At 41.3% G+C, this 16,839-nt stretch overlaps 1 non-coding gene across 1 annotated transcript; it reads left to right on the forward strand.

Annotated features, from left to right (window-relative positions):
- Positions 1 to 16,052: 16,052 nt before the first annotated feature.
- LOC122120030 lies at positions 16,053 to 16,138 on the forward strand. Its single transcript, XR_006149652.1, has one exon. It is a non-coding gene; the product is annotated as a small nucleolar RNA SNORD35 (small nucleolar RNA).
- Positions 16,139 to 16,839: the final 701 nt, after the last annotated feature.

Consider the following 16,839-nt stretch of genomic DNA (forward strand, 5'->3'; position numbering starts at 1 on the left):
AGGGGGAACAATGTTTGATAGGAAAAGTACTCATTGCCTTAATCATGTAACTGTAAACACTTTGTACAGTATCTTTACAATAAAAGCATATATTTAGTAAACAAGGGAGAAATGGAGAAAATAAAAGCTAAAGACTGAAAAAAATAAAATATAGGACCAGTTGTTGATCTTTGAAATGATATCCAGATCATCATGGAATTGTGGATCTAACACAGCCTTTCATTTCTGAGTGCCTATTGCTTCTCATTTCTAATTAAATTTTATTTTCTATTTAGCATGCACTAATAAAACCAGGGAATTTGTTATGATCACTCCATGTCTGACATTGGCACTAGGCTGACTAGCAATTATTCAAATATAAAAGACTCAGAAGTAGTTTATCATCTCCATTTCATTTCTCTTCTCCCTCCTCCAGCTGAACTTTCCCAGACCCTATCATATCAGTGGTGGAGCACTGATGCTCAAGAAGTTTGTGTTTGGTGTAATGAGGAGAATGAGGTTTGGATTAGACCCTTTTGTACAAAGTGAAGTGGTTAGGCTGATTCTTTATTCTCCATTATTTCTTGAATGAGTAGCAGAGAGCCAGAGTAGTATGACCTGTCAAGAATGCAGCACATAATGCTGGTAATTATATATCACATCTGTAATCCAAATGATTCAGGCAGTTGATATTTGAGAATGGAGCTTTGATGTATTGATGTATGGGAAACTCAGTAAGATTCTTTCCCACCATTAAGCACCCAAAAAGCTGTGGCTCAAGTGGTAGAGTGGTAGTTTTGAGCATGAATACTCCGGAAAATATCCATTGGATAGAGTTCAAGCACTGGAGGAAAGACAGACAGATGAAGGAAGGAAGGAGCTTGAGAAGGAAGGAGGGAAGGAGGGAAGGAGGGAGAGAGGGACAGAAGGAAAGAAGGAAGGAAGGAATGAAGGAACGAAGGAAAGAAAGGAAGAAATAAACAAACAAACAAAGAAAAAAAAGAAAGAAAGAAAAATAGAAAGAGATAAACATAAAAAATGGAAAGGGAGGAGGGAAACAAAAAATGTGAGAAAGAGATATGATGTAATGTGTCACAGACATTCCTGCCCAAAGTGACTACAAAACACAATTCTCCTATATCATCCTCCTTAGTAGTTTTAATTGCAGGCCTGAGCCACCAGTTCCCAATCCATATTTAGTATTACTGACATTCTATATGTAAAGCCTCAGTTACATTGCAAACAATGAAATCAGCAAACATCCATGAGAGTTGAGATTCTCTCTATGAGAATTTCTCTAATATGAATATATTGAATGCTAGGAGAACTCATCATTCTGGAACATTCTTGATTCATATTGGCATGTGATACCATCTGGCCTTTGAAATGTCTCTGAATTATACCAGTCTGACTGGGCTGGCTTTGTGCCTGTCTTTCCAGAAATTCCAGGCAGGCCTCAGTGTTCCTGAGTCTGCAGTGACTTCCACAATGTCAACACTATAGGGACCCAGGGCCTGTGAGAAGTCAGCTGTGAGGTGGTCAACCACTTCAGTACCAGAGAAAACCAAACGCAGTTTTGGTGACAAATGCTCTGTGGTTCTAAAAACCTCACAAGAACCCTAATGAGTCATGGGCCCAAATATGCCTTCTCCTGGGTGCACAGAGGGCCCATATGCCTCATCCACAGGGAATGGCCTTGTGCGTGGATTCTGCCTAGCAATAGCAAGATGTGTGTGCTGGAACTGGCGTTATACACAGCTGTGGCCACCAGAACTCTATTACACTTGGAATACCTGTTTGGTATTCCAAACAGGTGGCAGGGTCACCAAAACAAATAAAAGTTAATGAAGTTTCTCACTAAAAGTAGGGACTCTTCACTTGGGATCCTGGACTCTGATCTCAGAAGAAGAAATTCTAGACAAGTCACAACAGGAAGAAAATGTGGCAGAGCTTTCCTGAGTAAGGAAGCAAACAAACAAGTACGTAGACAAACAGGAAACAGAAAGGCAAAGACACACTCTAACTGAGGAGAGACACACAGCTCTTGGGTGTCCAGGCGTGTTCAGATGGTAAAGGCATGAGATCTGACTTAAAAGTTACACAAACATAGGTTTGTCATCTTTGCTCTAATCATTCCTGGTGTTACACTTTCTGAAGTTCTGTATGTTTTGGCCATTCTTTCCAGATGATTATCCTTGAGGGAAGGAAAGTGTGCTGTTGTCTATATTTGGGGTAGGACATTGCTTAAGTTTTGGAAGCACCTCGGGGGGGAGGCATTTGCTCTACAAGACAACTGCTAATTCATATGATGAGAAATGCATCTCTCAGGAAGCAATTCAACCTGTTGTCTCTCTTTGAAGTAAAGATAGTAGCCCTGTGTTTCTAAATCACATGTTTTTGAGATGCCTTCTCTAGGTCTCATTTTTTTTTCCCTTAATTTATCCAGCTTCTTTTTATGCTCAATGACTTTGGTCCCTTAATCTTAAGTTATGTAGATGGATGAATAGCTCTCTGTTTGCTGTGAGGTTCCCATACCTCATTTTTTACTAATCTATTCTACTCCATTTTCCCCTAAATGACGTCATTTCCTTAATATTAAGGGAAGTAGATGGACAAACTTTAAGCTTGAGTTTTTGAATTCCTGAAATGCATTAACCAGACCACATTTTCCTTAGTCTATCTTGCCTGTGTACAGCATCCTCAGGCTACTGCGATCAAGACCAAAACAGTGCTGGGTGAGTACTAAGATTGACTCAGGTTGAATGTGATAGAGGTGTGCTCATGAGCCAAGATGCCCACAACCGGACACAATTAGTGATAGCTAATATAGAATTCAGATTGTCTGGTGGTAGATGACTTTCTCAGGTATTGAGGTGATTACAAAGTCTGCCAGAGGCTGTCCTGGCTAAATGGTCATGGCACAGTTCTAGTGCTATTACCTAGCCCACACTAAGCTGTGGGACAATATCACCATCTTACTTCCCTGTCTTACCTATTATAATTGGGATGGAAAACCATGCAATGCTACAGCAGCTTGGTAAGTTTTGTAAAGGAAGCCAAAAGCTGGGCATGGATGGCTGACGCCTAGAATTCTAGCTACTTAAGAGGCTGAGATCTGAGGACTGGGGTTCAATGCCAGCCCAAGCAGAAAAGTCTGTGAGAATTTTATCTCCAGTAAAACAAAAGAAAGCCAGAAGTGGTGCTGTGCCTTAAGTGCTTGAGAACTAGTCTTAAGCTGAAGATTTTAGGGTCAGATCCCAGGCCTAGAGTTCAAGCCCCACAACCAACCAAAAAAAAAAAAAAGCAAGCCACAGGACCATCTTGGAAAACACCACCATCTGCTCAGTCTATCTAGCATCCCCAAAGCCTAAACTGTCATGTGGATACACTTAAGCCACACTCTAGCTTATGCTGCTGTAGACCAATGCACACTGGATTCCTAGAGCGACTTCAGTTTCTGCCTGGTGCCATCTTCAGCACTGTCCTTCTAGGGCAGTGGTCCCTGAAATAATTCATTGTGCAACTAGACTGTACTGAGGAAGATGACAACAGACTCACATAGCCACAGTGGCTTCACAAGGCTAAGCAAGAAGACAGGTGTCAGCCTACTCCACCCATGGTGGAAACTAATGGAAAGGGCATTTGGTTCTGCCTCACCGACCTTCCAAAACCTCCTGAAATATTCTAAGGGAAGCTGTGGTGCCAGCACCAAACAGTGCCTCTAGTTTATTCTGGATTATTGGTCCAAGATGACATGCCTGACAAAGGGTTCTAAGAAAAACTCTGACCCAATCTTCTACCCTGCTCACTAGGAGGTTGTATCCCATACCTGCTGTCGTTCAAAAGATTGGAGGAGGGAGGTTGTGGCAGTGTCATCCTTCTCTGTCCTAAACAGGTCAAGAAGCACAATCTAAAGGTCCAGACAAAAGAGTAGAGACTATAAGCACTACCCCAGCACTGTTCTCAGTGTATGGGGATGGTGCTAAGATTTAACTTTAATTCTCTCCCTCCCTGCAATGTCAGAGGATTTCTGTCCATAATGAGCTACTAATGCTGGTAATGGGGAGGAACATGGAGATGGCTTCTTCCACCTTTTCTCATACATCCTTTTCTGTTGTTTGTTCTACTAGAGAAGTATCTTCCAGTCCACACTCCCTGACTCTCATCTCTTCTTTGTTGGGTGAGGCAATCTTCATGTTCTAGCTTCCTGGGCTGCCATCTTGCTCTGCTTCTGGGGAATCCCCATGAATGATGACATTCTCTGAGTCACCTTAGTGTGCCTGTACCATATCAAATGAATTTTATACTTCTGTGATTTCTTTACTTTCCTCACAAGGCAAGATTCACTTCTTTGCAGAAGGATGCACCATTGGCAAAGGTGTGGCAAGTGAGCACAGACACAAAGCAGACTGCTTTCCTATTTACTCCTAACACAGCAGGCCCTGCCTCTCAGCTCATATTGGTTAAACTCAGGTGGACAATCTACTCCCAATTGGAATTGTATTTCTTAAGATATTTTCCATATGCACAGCTAATTTAAGGTACTAAATGATTTGGGATGTGAGCTGGGCCTGCTCCTATGTCACAGCAGACAGCACTGTTTTTCACATATCCATACGGGGCAGAGAGGAAAAGCTAGCTTGCTCATTCCCCCCACTTTGTCCCTCTCTGCAATCTCAAAAGAATACTCATCTCATGTATGCTGATCAAGACCTGTTCAGGAACTCTCCCAATTCTAAGAACTTTTCTTAAACTCCAAATTAGAATGTCATCCCATTGGATCTATACATATTACTGTGTGTAGAAATAAACATTTGATTCAACAAAGTCATGAGATTTGCAGTTAATCATTTGTAATACTTGTATACCTACCCAAATTTTGTGATTTCTGTGCAGGATCAACTTAAAAAATACCAATTGCTTCTCATCCTGGTGCTGGCTGTGGAGGAGATCAACAAGAATCCCCATCAGCTACCCAACATAACTCTGGGGTTTGAAATCTATCCTGCACATTACTCAGGTACTGATCTGTTAGAGGATCTACTCACCTGGCTGTCTGGGAAGAATAAAAACATCCCTAAATACACGTGCAGAAGAGACAGCAAAGCTATATCGGCATTCACAGGAACCTCAAGCACATTTGTCCCAATAGGGACACTAATGGACCTCTACAAACTTCCACAGGTGAGGCTGGGAGGGGTGGGCAGATGTGACGCAATATCCACAGTGACTCTGTCCTCAAGAGGCTGAAGAGGAAGTGGTATCACAAACCCTTCCAAATGCATAATCACATAGGCAGAAACCTCCAAAAGTGGGTGTGACATACACATTTTCATTGCTGAAAATAAAAGGAGGGGTGTTGAGAGGAAAGGATGATCCAAAGCTCTGAGCCTTATCTGTACATATCTACAAAGAGTTCAGAACATGGGAGATGAATTTGCAAATGGGATAAGCAAACGTTTGTTCCCACCACTGTACTACCAATTGTTGTGTCATTCACATCAGGACTGAGATTTGCCTATGACCATCCTCTTCCTGATGTTGTTTCCATTTGTTTCCTGCAGTTCACCTTTGGGTCTTTTGATCCTCTCCTGAGTGACTATGGAATGTTTGGTACTGTCTATCAGATGGCTGCCAAGGACTCAGGTCTAGCCCTGGCCATGGTCTCCTTGATGCTTCATTTCAGCTGGAACTGGGTGGGACTATTCATCACCAAAGAAAACTATGGAATGTGGTTCCTCTCAGAATTGAGGGAAGAGATGGGCAAGAGTAGAGTCTGCTTTGCCTTTGAGAACATGTTATCTTACAGTGTCCTTTCAGATTTATCAAATGATCTATCGATGCAGCACCGGCTAATGGACTTATCAACCAATGTGATTATCATTAATGGGGACAGTACATTTCTACTAAGCTTTATTCTTAAATTTAGGCACTTTTTAATTACAGGCAAAGTCTGTGTCCGGAACTCACCCTATGATGATGTGACTATTGCTGAAAGACATTTTCTGATTGACTCTTTCCATGCACCTCTTATCTTCTCTCACCATCATAGAAACACTGCTGGGTTCACCAATTTTATTCTGACAGAGGCCTTCTCCAAGAACCCAGCAAATATCTCCCTTCTCAGGTCATGGATTCAGTCTGTTTATAGCCTACTGATTAAGTCTGACTGCAGAGACTTGGGGCACTGTTCATACAATGCCACACTGCATTGGTTGCTGAGGCACATTTTTGACATGACCATGTCTGATGAGAGTTACAACATCTACAATGCTGTGTATGCTGTGGCCCATGCCCTCCACCAGATGTTTCTTCATATCATGGAAGAGCCAAGAGTGCACAATGGTCAACCCAGGGCATTTCTCTCTTCACAGGTAATGGCTTTGCTTTTGGGTGACCTACTCTAGGCATGCAGAACTTCTATATAAGCTTTCATAGCAGATGCAACTAGGTTGTCTGGCACCATTTTGGCAAATACAAGAGAGTCTGTTGTGCTCTCCATGAAGTTACGGTGGAGCTGTGACGACAATGTTCTTGAAGAACGCTGCATCCGTGACAAGGAAGTGCTGTGTCTTCTGTCCCCATCCTCACTATGTGTGGAAAAAGCCATCCCCTTTTGAATAGGATATATTCAAATTTTCCTTGTACCTTTTTAAAATAACAAATTAAGGGTGACTAGTTCTGTTTTTATTATGAAAGTACTGTACAGAGTGGTTACAATTACATTGGCGAAATAATGAGTACATTTCTTACCAAGCGTTGTAGGCTCCTCCTTTGTTTCCCCTTCAAATCCCTACCCATCCTCTCCCTGCCCTTCCTACCAAATCCTCCCCAACCCCCCCACCCCTGCAACGAAAGCTATGAAGTTCATTTTCGATGTAACGACTTGTGTATCTCATTGTTGCAATGGGTCCACCTGTATCCCTATTTAAACCATTTGTTTTTTCCCTTCCCTTCCACAAATTATACCGACATCAAATACAGTGAAAGCAGAGGTTATACTGTGGGGGAGGGACATACAAAGAAACAAAGAAATAAACTTATTAATGTGTTAGAAACAATCGCATGAAAGAAAAAAACATTTGAATACATATCTTAGGGTTCATTCCCCTAACATTACCTTATCTGAACTTTTCTTCTTGACTCAGACATATACTAGATATTGTAAATAAGGGAAACCATGGGACCTATGTTTCTTTGGGTCTGGCTTACTTGACGTAATATAATTTTTTCCAAGCCTTCCCATTTCCTAAAATATTGGGCAATGTTAGTCTTTCTGATGGAGGTATAGAGTTCCATTTTGTATATATAACACATTTTCTTGATCCATTCATCTACTGAGGGGCATCTGGGTTGGTTTGACATCTTAGCTATAGTAAATAATGCTGCAATAAACATAGTGATGCTAGTAGCTTTAGTGTGGTCTTGTTTGTAAACATTTGGGTTAATGCCCAAAAGTGGGATTGCTGGATCATAGGGGAGCTCTATGTGGAGTCTTTTGAGGAACCTCCATACTACTTTCCAAAGTGGTTGAACATGTTTACACTCCCACCAACAATGCAGTAAGGTTTCCTTCTCTCCACATCCCCTCCAGCATCTGTTGTTATTAGAGTTCTTGATTTTAGCCATTCTAACTGGAGTGAGGTGGTATCTCAATGTTGTTTTGATTTGCATTTCTTTTAAAGATAGGGAGGTTGAGCATTTCTTCATGTGTCTATTGGCCATCCTTCTTTCCTCTTCAGAGAAGTTTCTCTTTAAGTCTTTAGCCCACTTAATTATTGGCAGTTGTTTCTTTGAGGATTTGTTGTTGGGGCATTTAATTTTGTGAGTTCCATATATATTTTAGATATGAGACCCTTATCTGTTGTATGGCTAGTGAAGATCTTCTCTATGGGTGACAAGTTCTTGAAAAGCTAATATTGCCTAGACACAAATGGCTCACACCTGTGGCTCACTCATGACTACAATTAACCACCAAAAAGCCAGAGGGGTGCTGTGGCTCAATGGAAAGAATGATTACTTTGAAAAGAACAAAAAAAAAGTTGAGTGCCCAAGCTGTGAGGTCACATCACAGGGCTGGAATACACACACAGACACAGACACAGACACAGACACACACACACACACACACACACACACACACACACACACATACACACAAATGCAGTGAACTAAGTCTTGCTTAAGATTATCTTTCATAGATGTCAAAAATATTCTATCATTCTACTTAGTTTATTATTTACCTATACTTCAAACTGATTCTCTGAGCAGAATCACAAAATAAGTGATTGAAATGCAATTTAGAGAGTCCGTTGAGGTCTATCATATGATAATTCATTATTTGGTTGGATGTGGCTGGAGTTTCATTCCCTTGAAATTGAGTTTCTGCATCCCATCCTGGATACCCAGGTTTTAGAACTTGGAAACACTTTAGTCTGCTCTGGGCCTGCATTTGATACAGTTGGTTAGATTCCTATGGTGTGTGGGAACCCAGTGTGGGAATGAAGAGTAATCCATTGTTTTGGGGTTCTGTGATAACACTGGAAAGCACTTCACCATACTATAATGTGTCCCTTTTAGCTACATCCCTTTTTGAAGAAGATTCAATTTACCAATCCTGTTGGAGACTAAGTGATTTTGAATGAGAAAAAGAAATTGGAGGCAGAGTATGACATTAAGAGCTTTTGGAATTCTCCAGAAGGTCTGGGAGAAAAGGTGAAGGTTGGCGAGTTTTCTCCATCTAGGCCACATGATCAACAACTGGTTTTGTTTGAAAATCTGATAGAGTGGCCCATAGGAATTACCAAGGTGGTTCATTTCTACTTTTGTTACTCTCCTTTATAAAAATGTATTGTTATTAGGAAGTAGTTGTAGAAAGAGCTTACAATTCCCTAAGTCAAGTTATGATCACTATGCTTGTAGACAATGTCACCACGTCCTTATTTCTCCCCCAGGGTCAGTTGTTTCTAACCATAATGGCATGATCTATGTATAAATGAGCAATAAGCTTATCCTGTTTTAAAGTTTGTTCAATAAAACTATGGCTCAGTGGTGTACTTTTCAAAACTTTCTGTTTCTGGAAGTTTCTTACTAACAGATTCATGGATGGAACAGGGGAACTTATCATGACCAGTATGTTGTTCTATGTTTGCATAGTGAATATCATAAAAGTTAAATGACACCTGTGAATCATCATTCCAGCACTGTGACAAAATATCTGAGGGAATCAAATGAGAAGGCACAAGGGCTTGCTTTGCTTCTGCCTGGAGATTTCAGACCATGGTTGCATAGATTGTTGCTCCTTAGCCTAGTGAGACAGGATGTAATGAAAGGAGCATCTGCCAGAAAAATTCACCCACTTTGTGACAGCTAGAAAGCCAAGAGAGATGTGAATGGCCCTGGGTACAGCAGCACCTCCACAGCAATTAGCCATGCTTTAGAGTGTAGGTTTGAAATTTCCCTGAGTGATTTTCCTCTCATGCTCTTATTCAGCTGTAAACAGATCACCTGAATTCAAGAATAGGATGCAGGATTAACTCCCATTTCCTAATTTCTTAGAATTAACATCCAACCATTCAAGGCTCCATGACTTCCCGATAGTGTGAGTGCTGGGTGTTGAGGCCCCACATATTCTTCAGTTCATGTCAGATGAAACTGTAAGAAGGTTCAGTAAATTCTTTTGCTGTCTGCATATAAATATTATGTGTTTTGATTATCATTTCCCCTAAATCGCTGGAGTATCTCAGATGTCAGGTAAAAGAAAAAATGGTCACTAACTTTCATCTGAATATTCTCAGACTCCTCAGTCTGTGTGCAGTGAGAGCTGTGGTCCTGGATTCAGGAAGGCCTCTCTGGAGGGAAATGCTACCTGTTGCTTTGATTGCAGTCCTTGCCCAGAGAATGAGATATCTAATGTGACAGGTGAGTCTGTTAGAGAAATTACCCATCTCTCCTTCCTAACCTACAGTTCATGCAAGCCAGTGGAGTGATCTACAGTAACATGGCAGGAACACACCTGCACCTTCACACAGAGTTCCAGGGCTACCGTTTACCATACTTCCCTTAGAAGAAACACCCACTGCCCCTTCATACATCTCTGACTGTATTTTCTAATCTATAACAGACTTCATCTTGAGAATACCCATGTTCCCCTCTCCTCAATCGCATTTTTTATGTTTAAAGAAAATGTTTACCCATGGTTTCCATTATTCGTCGTAACTACTATATGTCTAGGACAAGCAGAAACTGTCAAAAGCTATGTACTTATGACCATATAAGTTGATGTTAAGCGAAATGAACACCAAGATAGGGACACAAGTGGTTTTTTCTTTCTTTTTTAATGTATTTATAATGACCATGTGATTTTTCTGTTTCTTTGGTATGTTCCACCCCCATGGCATAACCCCTGTTTTCAATGTATTGGATTCTGGTGCCCTGCATCGTGTATATACATTTTCCTAATTTGTGGAGGGCAAGGAAAAAATCAACTGCTTAAATAGGGATACAGGTTGACCCACTTTAACCAGGAGATGTACAAGACACTATATTGAAAAAAACTTTACAACTTTGGCATTGTTGGGGGAGTATTTGGAGATGTGGACAAGGAAGGGATGGTAAGGGAAAAACAAACAAGGAGGCAACAATCCTAGATAGGAAATGTACACTTTACCTTACTCATGTAACTATAACTACCCTGTACAATATTTTTACAAAAAAAACATTTTACAAAAACAAAAAATTGGGAACAATGTTAGATAGGAAAAGTATTCATTACCTTAATCATGTAACTGTAACCACTTTATACAGTATCTTAACAATAAAACATATATTTAATAAACAAGGGAGAAATGGAGAAAATAATAGCTAAACACTGAAAAAAAGGAAATATCAGGGACCAGTTGTTGATCTTTGAAATGATATGCAAATCATCATGGAATTGTGGATCTAACACAGCCTTTCATTCCTGAGTGGCTATTGCCACTCATTTCTAATTAAATTTTATTTTCTATTTAACATGCACTAATAATACAACAGGCTTTGTTATGGTCACTCCATGTCTGACACTGGCACTAGGCTGACTAGCAATTCTTCAAATATAAAAGATTCAGAAGTAGTTTATCATCTCCATTTCATTTCTCTTCTCCCTCCTCCAGCTGATCTTTCCCAGACCTTATCATATCAGTGGAGGAGCATTGTTCTTGACACACATCAAATGCTCAAGAAGTTTGTGTTTGGTGTAATGAGGAGGTTGAGGTTTGGATTAGAACCTCTTGTACAAAGTGAAGTGGTTGGGCTGAGTCTCTATTCTCCATTATGTCTTGAATGAGTAGCAGAGAGCCAGAGTGGTATGACCTGTCAAGAATGCAGCACATAATGCTGGTAATTATATATTACACCTGTAATCCAAGCGATTCAGGCAGTAGAGATTTGAGGATGGAGCTTCCATGTAATGATGTACAGGAAACTCAGTAAGATTCTTTCTCACCATTAAGCACCCAAAAAGCTGTAAATGGAGCTGTGGCTCAAGTGGTAGAGTGTAGTTTCGAGCATGAATACTCTGGAAAATGTCCCATGGACAAAGTTCAAGCATTGGAGGAAAGACAGACAGATGGAAGGAAGGAAGGAGTTAGAGAAGGAAGGAGGGAAGGAAGGATGGAGGGACAGAGGGAGAGAGGAAAGGAAGGAGGGAAGGAAGGAAGGAACGAAGGAACGAAGGATCAAAGGAAGGAAGGAAGGAAAGAGAAAGAAAGAAAGAAAGCGAGAAAGAAAGAGAGAGAGAAAGAAAGAAAGAAAGAAAGGATGGAAGGAAGGAAGGAAGTTAGGAAGGTAGAAAGGAAGAAAGAAAGAAAAGAAAAGAAAAACATAAAAACAGAAAGGGAGGAGGAAAAGAAGAAGAAATGTGAGAAAGAGATTTGATGTGAAAGCATTTTGATATAGAGAGTTAATCTATTGTTATTGAACTCAATATAGGTCAACTGGTGAATCAGGGAAAATGAGCTAGCTACTTCAATGAAGGAGGTTGAGAGGAAAGACAAATATTGAACACAAAGCAATAGTGATTCTCACACCTCACCAGACATGGAGCAGTGTGTCAGGTGTGCAGATCATCAGTTTGCCAACACCCAGAGAAATCACTGCCTGATGAAAACTGAGGGCTTCCTGGCTTATGAAGACCCCTTGGGTATGGCTCTGGCTTGCACAGCTCTTTGCTGCTCTGCACTCACAGCTGCTGTTCTTGGGATGGTTATCAAGCACCAAAACACCCCTATTGTCAAGGCCAATAACTGGGCCCTCAGCTACATCCTGCTCGTCTCCCTCATCTGCTGCTTCCTCTGCACCTTACTCTTCCTTGGCCGTCCCCACACAGCCTCCTGCATCCTGCAGCACACCACATTCGCAGTGGTCTTCACTGTGGCTGTCTCCACAGTCCTGGCCAAGACCATCACTGTGGTTCTGGCCTTCACGCTCACTGCTCCATTGAGAAGCACCAGGCAGTGGCTGCTGTTCTGGGTTCCTAACCTCCTCATCCCCATATGCACTCTCATCCAGGTGACCCTCTGTGGCCTCTGGCTGCGAATCTCTCCTCCCTTTGTGGACAAAGATGCACAATCTGAACATGGCTACATCATCGTCCTGTGCAACATGGGCTCTGTCACTGTCTTCTACTGTGTCCTGGGATGCCTTGGCTCTCTGGCCCTGGCCAGCTTCATTGTGGCTTTTCTGGCCAGAAATCTGCCTGACACCTTCAATGAGGCCAATTCCTGACCTTCAACATGCTGGTGTTCTGCAGTGTGTAGCTCACCTTCCTGCCTGTCTACCACAGCACCAAGGGGAAGGCCATGGTGGCCGTGGAGGTCTTCTCCATTTTGGCCTCCAGTGCAGGTCTCCTAGGCTGCATCTTTGCCCCCAAGTGCTACATCATCCTGATAAGGGCTGAGAGAAATTCTTTCTCCAGGTTCAGGGAGAGATCAGGTTCTGGAAGAAACAAACATTAAGATAAACATAGATGTTGCCTAGAATTTTTAGAGGCTCTGAGAGCAATCTGTATCACATCTTAGTTTAACGTGAGGACTTCTTTGAACAAACAAGTTACTCTTATTCATTTCTCTGGTTATGTTAGAGACATAGCACATTCCCAACATGACCTCCTAAATTTGCATTCTAACGGATATTTTATGATTTCTCCATTGTAATCTGTCCTTTATGCTATCATACTTCCTAATGAGTACATTATCTACTGTGCTTTTTCCTTTCTCTTTCCTGTCTCAATTATTCTTCCTACCTATCCTATATCACTGCTTCAATATCACTATATTGCTAAGCTACTAGTATAGGAAGTTACGTTGTTGAACATTTCCATACTTTCATTATGGTAACTCAAGTCCATTCTCTGACCTAGCTGAATATTTCTGTTCACATATTTTCTATTTTGCTATATTACTGGGTGTATTTTACTGGAAAATCTCTCATTCTCTCTCTTCTTTCTTTTAGAGTTTTAGAACACGATGTTAATCTGTTGCATTTTGGAACAGGAATCTACGAATGTATTTTTTAGGGAAGAAATGCAAGTGCACCAAAATAACCACAGTTGTCCAAATGAGCAGCTACAGCAATAGATTGCTTATTGGTCATTATTTCTTATTGAAATCCAAAAATACAGAGTACACAATTGGCCAAGCAGAGCCTTGTCATCCAGTCCCTAAGAATCCTCAATATTAATGGATGGAGAAATAGAATCATTTATAAGAAGAGAAAAGGCTCCCCAAGAGAGGACAAAAACATCAGATAGGCTCAGACTTCAAAACTCTCAATGATCTTTACAATACTATGAGAACAAGAATGATTCAGAAGTGTCCCTAAGAAATCAAAGTGTTGAGGGGCTTGAGGTAGGAATATTGTCAGGCCGCCACCACATTTTACAGCCAGGAAGTGTCCAAAGGACAAACACGCACATGTCTTTGAGTCCAGAGATCTTGATATTATTCAATGCTATATCTGTGACTCAGTAGAGTGACATCACCGACACATGCATGACAGAGATACACATAGTGCTGTCTCTAATTCTGCTGGGCCATGGATGGAAAACAGAAAAGCATCTGCACAGAAATGTCTGGAAACCAAACAGATTATCCTAATTACAATGACTCAAAGAAGAGAGTGCTCACTGTTCAGTATAGGTGCTCAATAAATGATTGCCACTTCTGGTTTTCAGTGGTCCATTGGAGAAAAGAGTTTCATGGAATTCCCTGCCTGGGATGGCTTTGAACTGAAATCCTCAGATCTCAGCATCCTGAGTAGCTAGGATCACAGGCATGAGGCTCCAGCACCCTGCCATTGATGCTGTTTTGATAACTGAGGCCCAGACCTTCAATATGATTGTGATAGTCCCTCCACAGTACTCAGAATGAGTTTAGAATAATACAGGCATTGTAGTTTGGGGAAGACCTTAACAGGATCAGAGCCAGTACTGTATAGGTAGAAAGAAAAAAAAATTTTGATTACCCATTCTGGTAACAAAACACAACTATAAGAACGTATAAAACATAAGGAACTGAAGCATTCACACAAGTGGTGAATTAATTTTTACTGGGCTGTCCTACCACCTTGCTACCCAAAACCATTATGTTGATATTTTTGAGTAAGAGGTAGTATTTCCAAGACTCTTCATGTATCTAATACATCAGTGCTTACTGGGTAGAGATGCTTCTGTCTTTAGACACAACCAAGGGGTAAAGAACCAAGGATCTCTTCAAGCCTGGTGCATAGGGAAAGCTCAGCTTCCATCCTCAGGACTGACAGACAAGGAGTGGGCTAGTGCCAGCCTCAACTGAAGGTGGGAAAGAATGGACTCATCATTGACCTTAGGAAAATCAATCTCTAGAGCTCACAATTAGCCAACTTGTGTATCTTAGTGGACCAAATCACTAAGGACTTCCAAACAGAAATGGAAGAAGAGAAAAGAGACGAATAGCCACAGTCTATTTTTGGAGATCTTGCTAGCTAGCTGGCAAAAGATAGTGTGTCCTTTCTTCCATTGCTTCATTTTCTGCTTATTTTTTTTAAGATCCAGTGATGTTCAATATCCATTTGATTGGACTAAATTACATGTCATAAACGTGTTTTACATTGAGATATGACAAAGTAAACAAGACCCAAGAAATAAAGGACCTCTTCTTACTTTTCATATAAATTCTAAATCACTCTATGCCCTTGACACCATATATGCTGCATAGGCATGCACATCTGAGGGAAGCCAGGAGGAGGGCAAAGAAGTGGAGGAAAATGGGTGAAAAAAATACAGCAGAGGGCCCATCAGTGGCACTGGTCATTGATGAAAGTGAACTAAGCAACTCAACAGTGATGATTGGAGGGAGGGAATGAGAGAGGAAGAGGAAACAGCTGATAGTGAGCGAAAGGAAAGAAATGAACATATCACCCAATTTGGAAGAAACAGTTTTATTGTTAAAGTCTGTAGAGTTCATCAGCTTTGTAGATCAAGACAATGACAAGATGCATTGTGAAGGTTAAAATGTGTTAGTGACTTTAACTGAATATCACTATGCCACAATAGTGTGAAATTTATGTAATTACATAATCTCAAAAATGAAAAAGTGTTACTCTTAAAATATGGACTAAAACCTTAGGTAATGTGTATTATATTTTCACATTCTTGTGGAAATCTATTATTAAATTCATTTTGAATTTCTATATTAGACACGTAATTTTTTTTGAGCCAGACACCAGTGGCTCTCTTAAAAGGCTTGGATCTGAGGATTACAGTTCAAAATTAGCCTGGACAGAAACGTCTATGAGACTTCATCTCTAACTTACAAGTAAAAATATAGGACAGGAGGTATTTGTCAAATGCTAAAATGCCACATGTGTATTACAAAGCCAAGAGAGGGAGCTTGGGGCCCTGACTTCCAGGGCTGATACACACATACACACACACACACATACATTCACACACACACAGACGTTTCTCATACTGAAAACATATATTCATATTTAATTCCCTTTACTTTTGCCACCAAACTCCAATAAACCTCAATCCTGTATTTAAATTAAGAAAAAGCAATTGGTGTCATTTCTCAGGAGGATCTGTGGATGCCAAAGTGAGCAGTGCCGATGATGGCAAAGGCTCAGCAGAAACACGGAGAAAAAAAAGGGTGAAGATAGACAGACAGACAGACAGACAGACAGAATAGCCAATATATTAAAGCCACACAATCATTTAATGAAAATCATCCCAAACTCTGAGAGCAGAAGAAAAGAAAAGAGAAGCCCACGCGTGGCAGGTGAGACACCTCAACCCAGAGAGGGGCCAGAATAGCAGCAATAGACTATGGATCCCACCCTTGCCCCCCGGGCCTGCTGCTCAGGATCTGCCCCGTGTTGTTGTTGCTGAATCTGCGCCCAGACACGGGCAAGGCCCTGCGGTATTCCAGAACCACATGCAGTCCCTCATGCTCAAGGCCCAGGTCTCCTTCCTATGATGCTCACTGCCCCATGCCCCAAGGCTTGCTGAGAGTATCCTTCCCCTTCTAGAGCAGGACCTTGAGCTCCATCTTCCCCCAGAGGCGCCAAACTATGCACAGGAGCTGGGCAGATCAGACACGCTGCTTGTTATGTCTGGGGACCGCTTGATACATGTGGTGAGGCTCGTGCCCTAGATTGGTTGGCATGGTAGGGATGGATCAGGAAGCTCCCAGAGGCAGAAGCCATACTCTTGCTCTAACAGGTGTGAATGGCTCATGACTGGGATACTGCGATCCGGAAGTCTCTTGGCAATGCACTGGTAGCTTCCACCAGCCAAAGGGATAAGAGGTAGAAATTCTCTAACTGGCTGTGAAAGCATAC

Source organism: Dipodomys spectabilis, unplaced genomic scaffold, assembly GCF_019054845.1.
Source record: "Dipodomys spectabilis isolate Male_0828 unplaced genomic scaffold, ASM1905484v1 ptg000173l, whole genome shotgun sequence".
Classification (NCBI taxonomy): domain Eukaryota; kingdom Metazoa; phylum Chordata; class Mammalia; order Rodentia; family Heteromyidae; genus Dipodomys; species Dipodomys spectabilis.